Here is a 6,809-nt window from a genome sequence, read left to right on the forward strand (position 1 = left end):
CCAGTGGGACAGGAGAAAGGTTGATTGGAAATGGAACTCTCTCATTCTCTTAAGAGTACATGTGTGATATATAAGGTATCCTCAGGGGAAACTGCAGAACTTTATCTAAAAGGTGGCAGCTGGTGGGAACTAGAAATGAGAGGAATGCATAATATTATGTACATTTCATGGAAATCGGTAAAATCTTCTGATATTATTCCCACCCTTGATTGTTTTGCAATATAAGAAACTTGTATAAAGTGTGATTTGGCTCATTCTTTGACCAGGCCCAGGCATTTCTCATGTGGCATAGAACAGTAAATGAGACCTGAGACGGAAGTGACATGAGTAATGCAGAGCAAGGAATAATAGCTATAAGCTTGTTAGTTTGATATAGTCCCCATTCGTTTATCTTTGCCTTTATTTCCCTTGTCTTTGGGGTCAAATTCATAAAATCATCTCTAAGAGCAAGATCCCTAAGTTTAGTAGCTACATTTTCTTCTATGTAATTTATTGTTTTAGATCTTATATTTAGGTCTTTGATCCATTTTGATTTAACTTTATATATGGGGAACAACAGCAGTCTAGTTTCATTCTTTCGCATGTGGCTTTCCAATTTTCCCAGCACCATTTATTGAAGAAGCTTTCTTTTCTCCACTGTATGTTTTTGGCTCCTTTGTTGATAATGAATTGCCCATGTACACATGGCTTTATTTATAGGCTCCTACTTCTGTTCCATTTGTCTGTGATTCTATTTTTCTGGGTGGTGGACACACAATGAAATATACAGTTGATGCATCATAGAATTGTACAGTTGAAAACTATATAAATTTTTTAACCAAAGTCAAATCAATAAACTTAATTTTTAATAAAGTAATAGCTAGAAGCAGGATTGCCCAAGAACAAGCCTATTCTGGTCTAAAAAAATAAAACCAAAAAACAAACAGATAATCAAGTAACAATGTAGTTCTGGTAGCTTGTAGATAGATAGTAACTGCCAATAACCCAGGTCTGATTTTCTCAGGAAGCTTACCCTGAGAAATATCATTTAGACCTCTCTTGTGTGTAGCAAATCCTCCAAACAGATGCTCTTTCCCCTAAACCCTCAGTCACTTGGTCTAAGAGCCTCACACAAGGAGACGTGGTAGAGCACTGTCAGCAGGCGCTATGGCTGCACTGCCAATCAGCCACACTAGTCAGGTGTGGCTGTGGAGCGCTTGAACAGTGGCTGGACTGAAGGTGTGCTGAGATGTGAACTGAGATGTGCTGTAGCTACAAAATATACCCTATTCAAAGACTTGGGACAAAAAGTAGTGTAAAGTAGCTCATTAATAATTTTTATGTTGCTTACTTATTACAAGATTTTGAAATATAGGGTAAAATATGTTATTAAAATATGCTTTTTTAAAAAGGGGCTACTGGGAAATCTAAAAACTACACATGTGGTTCATGTTTGTGACTCACTCTCTATTTCTAACAGACAGCACTGCTCCAAAGAACATTTCCTCTTGATGGTAAGATCAGCCCTGTCTTCTCTAATCCCTCCTGGGCAGACAATATGCTCTGATTTGTTGAAATCTTTTCCATTGCCTGTCAGGGAGCTGAGCACAGGTGGGCAGTCAATAAACACCAGTGCTGATTGCCTAAAAACCATAACCTGCATGTGTAATGGTTAAGGCTTTGGGTCAACTTCACTGGGCCATGGAGTATCTAGACCTTTGGTCAAACATTATCCTGGTATGTCTGTTCAGAGTGACTTTAGATGAGATTAACGATTGAATTGGTAGAGTGAATAAAGCAGATTGCTCTATCTAATGTGAGCAGGTCACGCCCAATCAGTTAAAGTAGACCAAAAGTGCTGAGTAAGAGGGGACTCCTCCTGCTTGACTGCCTAGACCTGGACAATTTTGTGAACTGGTGATCTTAGAACTTCTCAGCCTCCGTAATCATATGACTCAATTCCTTATAACCAAACAATCAATCTCCCTGTATATGCACACACATATGTGTTCATGTGTATGTATATGTGCATGTATACGTGTGGGTAATATGTATATGTACTATATGTATAAACACGCACACACAGATCCTATTGGCTCTGTTTCTCTGTAGAACCCTGACTAATACAACGTGTAATACTGATTGATTTTATAAAAGAATTTTTCGCAATATCACAAATGTAAAAGGTAGCAAATAAGAGGATAGTTTTCTGAATATATTTTACAAATGGTTCTATGACTGTCCAGTTCAGGGACACAGAAAAGTTACGCTTTCTGAATCTCAACTTTCTCCTGTAAAAACAGTATCTCCCTCACAGGGATAGTGTGAGAGTTAAAGGAGATGATGCTGAAGAAACTGCTTGGTTCCTCAAAAGTTGTCTATGATCTCTAATTAAAAATCATTTAGTCCTAGCTCTCTTCTGTACAAAATACTAAACATCAAATGGTTGATACAAAGAAAAGACATATTCTCATTAAAAAACGCATATACTGAATTAGGTTTCTAAGCAGTGGGTAGAATCCATCTGATATGCATATATCCCTGGGGGCATTTGCTCCTGTCATTATCAGGAGGGTAGCACACTTCCAGGGACTAGAAGGTAAAGACATGACTTACAGAGCAAAGAGGCAGATGGGTTCCTCTAAGGCAGGGGGTCCTCAAACTACGGCCCACGGGCCACATGCAAATACAAATATTGTATTTGTTCCCGTTTTGTTTTTTTACTTCAAAATAAGATATGTGCAGTGTGCATAGGAATTTGTTCATAGTTTTTTTTAAACTATAGTCCGGCCCTCCAATGGTCTGAGGGCCAGTGAACTGGCCCCCTGTTTAAAAAGTTTGAGGATCCCTGCTCTAGGGGGACTGCTGCCATTTGTGGGTGTCATTTGTGTGGGAAGATCCATGAACCCGAACGCTACTAGTAGCATTAGCTCAGCTCCCAATTCCAGGCCTACAGGTAGAACTCTTCTCACTTCACTGATGAGACCAACTCTTTGCAGTCTGCTTTTCTTAAAAACAGCTTCCAGTTTCTCTTAAAATCTTCAATGTTCCAAAATAATAACCTAGAGTATTTGTTCTAGGTCTGGTAGGAGGGCAGCAACCATGATGAACAGAGAAACACTGATACCAGGAGGGGGGCCTTCCCTGTGCTGTCAATAGGGAAGAAGTCACTTCCATCTTCTTTCTTGTTACTACTACTCTATAGTTCATAGTTATATGACAAAAGCACCAGAACTTTTAATTTATATTTCATGAAGTTTTGCTTTATCTAAAGAGACCAGATGATTTCTCTAGTTTGCCTCATGTTTTATACTTGTATAAAGTAGGTGCTATGGAAAGAAAAGCTCAAAAGTACCGGAATTGTGGCTCACATCACAATTATACACAGAAACAGTCACAGAACGAGTATTGTTAATGATCATGTCCCAAGTATGAAGAAAGTGCATAAAGGTATAGAAATAATGAAAAGGATAGGAAACTTCAAGCTCTTGGGGAAAAAAGATAAACCATTTCTAACTATAAAGGTAGAGTGGATCACTAAGGCATATTTACCTGGGAGCTTAAAGTAATTACCTAATTGGAAAGATGTTTTCTAGTCCATAGATCAGGGACACATACACTTCCTCATTAAACTGCACTGCACAGCTGTGGGGTAGAGAATGTTCCCATCACGCCCTTGAGAGAGTAGCAGCTCAAGTGGCCCTGCTTGCCTTTGGGTCAAGCTCAGGGTGAGTGAGGGGATCTGACTGAGAATCCCCTGCCCTCAGCTCATTCCCTTCAGACACCATTTGGACAAATACCCCTTTGTTGAGGAGACTCTCCCTGAAGTTTCTAACTCCTCTGGGAGAGGAAGGAGTGATGGAACAGTCTTTAAGGTGATGATCAAGTTGGCCATTTTATTGTTTGATCACTTAGTATTTTAACAAACAGGATCACTTTTCAGAAAAGGCAGGATTCCCTATATGAGATAAAGCTTGAAAGCAGAAATTTGTGTATTTGATACACAAAGATCTTAAGAACCAGAAGTAGTTAGAGTTATCTTGTTGGGACAGGAGAGGCCGGATGGTGGATTATACTGGCCACTGAGTTGCAAAGGTGTCAAGATAAGAACACAAGTTGAACAGGGCAACCCATCCATGGTGTGGTAAGGAGAGAGAGCTCTTTGCTATACAGGAGAAAGTCTGTCTAATTGTATATCATGGGTTACATATTTTTAAATAAAAATAACAGCTTTTACAGTTCCAGTCCCGTGAGGTGCAAGAGTCTATCTCTTTTGAGATAAGACCACTGGCCTGACTTTCATACTGTCTCTAGATACTGAATTTTTCAGGCTTCTTGAGACCAGATGTGTGCCTACACATACCCCCCACCACACATACACACTCATCACACCCATCTGTAAACCACTTAACCTCAATCAAAGCTTTTTCCTTTTTTATCTTCCAATCAATGTGCTTGCCAAGAAACAGACCAAGCCAAAAAGAAGAAGAAAAAGTGAAGGTTGGAACAGATTAGGAAAGACAAGTAAGTAGCCAAGTCAGGCCCCAGTGGTTCTGCCTCCAAGTCAAAAGAAATTTAAACACACTCTCTCTTTTCTATTTACCTTATTATTATGTCTTTTTGTGGCCCTCTTTTAAAATACTTTCTTTAAACGCCAGAGAGGAGAATGATATAGCAGAATTATACCATTCTAGTATTACAGGGAAACATGGAAATTATCAAGGCCAATTCCTCTCTTTATAAGTAAGAAGAATAGAGCCCAGAAAAGTCAAATCACTTAATTTAAAATTTCCAGAGCTGGTTGGTTTATATGCTGCAAATAGGACCCAGTCATTCTTTCCATTACAACAAGCTTCCTGTCTATCAAAGGTATAATTAAGGATGATTATGAAAGTATTGATAAGTTAATTTTTCAAAACATAAGTTCCAGCCATATTTTAAGCACTTCTTGAGCTTTACAGAATTTAACTTTAAATCAATCCCATGTAACAGCTGCTATTCTTTTTTGCCACTTTATAGGTAGGGAAACTGCAGCACAGTGAAATACATTCTCCAAGTTCATTCCGCTAGCCTGCATCAGAGCCCGGATTCACCCCCAGGCAGTTGGGCTCAGAAGTCATGCTCTTATCCACTCTGCTAAATCGACTCTCTTGAAACATGTTGGTAAGTCTTATATTAACTTTGGAAGTTATGTAACACTTTTGCATTTTAACTGCAATTTGCTTTAATGAACCAAAATACTAATTTTCTAAATGGCTGATCTTTAGATAGCACTCTCCCTTTTCAGAGTCAGAGGCTATTAAGTTTGTACTTTTGGAGGATCATCTATGGAGAAAACTAGTTGAGCCATTAATAGCAGGAGACTGCTTTCTTGCACAGTTATGTTTGAATATGCTGTAATAAGAAAAGGCTGGTTCAGGAAAACTGGATGAGCATGGAAATGAAGTCAAATCAGAAAATACAGATCAGCATTAGCAAGATGCTGATGCCAGGACATTATAAATTGAGACACGAATCTCTTTAGGTTTGGGTATATATTGCTGAGGCCCCACACTGAACTTTCTCTTCACAAAAACCATGCCACCATGGGGATTCAAATGTTTAACAAAGGGGTACACAGCACTCTGTGCTTGTTTTGAAGGAGCCTTCCTAGTTTTCCCAGGCAAGATGTCCAGATGTGCAGGTCATTGGTGGCCAACCAAGGCAATCAGCACTATATGCCCAGCTCTCCCCAGGCTTTCTCTTCAATGGCAACTGCCCTGTCCAGTGGGGCCTGAAGGAAAGCTGGTGGGCCCTCAATTGCTGGTATCCAGGTGATGTGAGGGAGCTGAGCACATTCTGTCATCTTGCTATTCACCAGGACCAGGGTCTTTAATAAATGCCAACAGTATCTGACAATTAACAAGTGCTTGCTCCCCCACACCCTCATGATTAGTTGTACATTGAGGCAAAAATAATTAATTACCAGAGAGAATCCTACATCACATATAAACATTTCTTAGGAGGCAGGTGTAGAAACATTATACATCCTGCTCCCATAATTTCAGTCATGCTCTGGTTCTCTGCCTGTGGGCACTCTGATTAGGACTTTATAGGGAAGGTTCACTCAGAGGCCAGCACACAATATTCTGATGGGGAGATCAGCCTGCCATCTCACGACATCATGTTCCCAGGGTCGGCGGGAAGGGATGAGTGGGCAGTAGGACTGGGACAAACTGAGGTCTGCACTTGAAGTGCTGTGAGACCTGTGGGCCTTGCCACCTGCATGAGTCACAGAAGGGCAGATATTCCAGGTCCTTACTCACCTCATGGAAGGGCAAAAGTGCCTTTGTCATCTTTACAGCCAACTGAATGTCTTGAACCCGACTCAATTCACCAAAGAAAATATAATTCTCTAATCTCTGATGCTAGTGAATGCGTCTGTAGATGTCGTGCTATTTTTTAAATTTATCTTTATTGTTGAAAATATTACATATGTCCCTCTTTTGCCCCCATTGACCCCTGAATCACACACATACCCCACTATTGTCTGTGTCCATGGGTTATGCATATATGCATGTAAGTTATGCATATATGTTTGTCATTTTAAATCATAATGTTGGAATCATTTCTGTAGAGATCTTTAGAGAGTAGATTCCTGAAAGGGGCACTTCAAATGTTAACAAAAACACCTGAGAATGTGTTATTAGTAATTTAGACCCCATATATTTACCACATGTTTATACTTGAACCAATTAAAAATAAATCACAGTTAGCATGATGACGCTGGGGAAACCAAGGGCCCAGGGTACTGAGTTGTGATAGACCTATGCCACATGGTCTTGTAGGGA

This window comes from Myotis davidii, unplaced genomic scaffold (genome assembly GCF_000327345.1).
Source record: "Myotis davidii unplaced genomic scaffold, ASM32734v1 scaffold130, whole genome shotgun sequence".
Classification (NCBI taxonomy): domain Eukaryota; kingdom Metazoa; phylum Chordata; class Mammalia; order Chiroptera; family Vespertilionidae; genus Myotis; species Myotis davidii.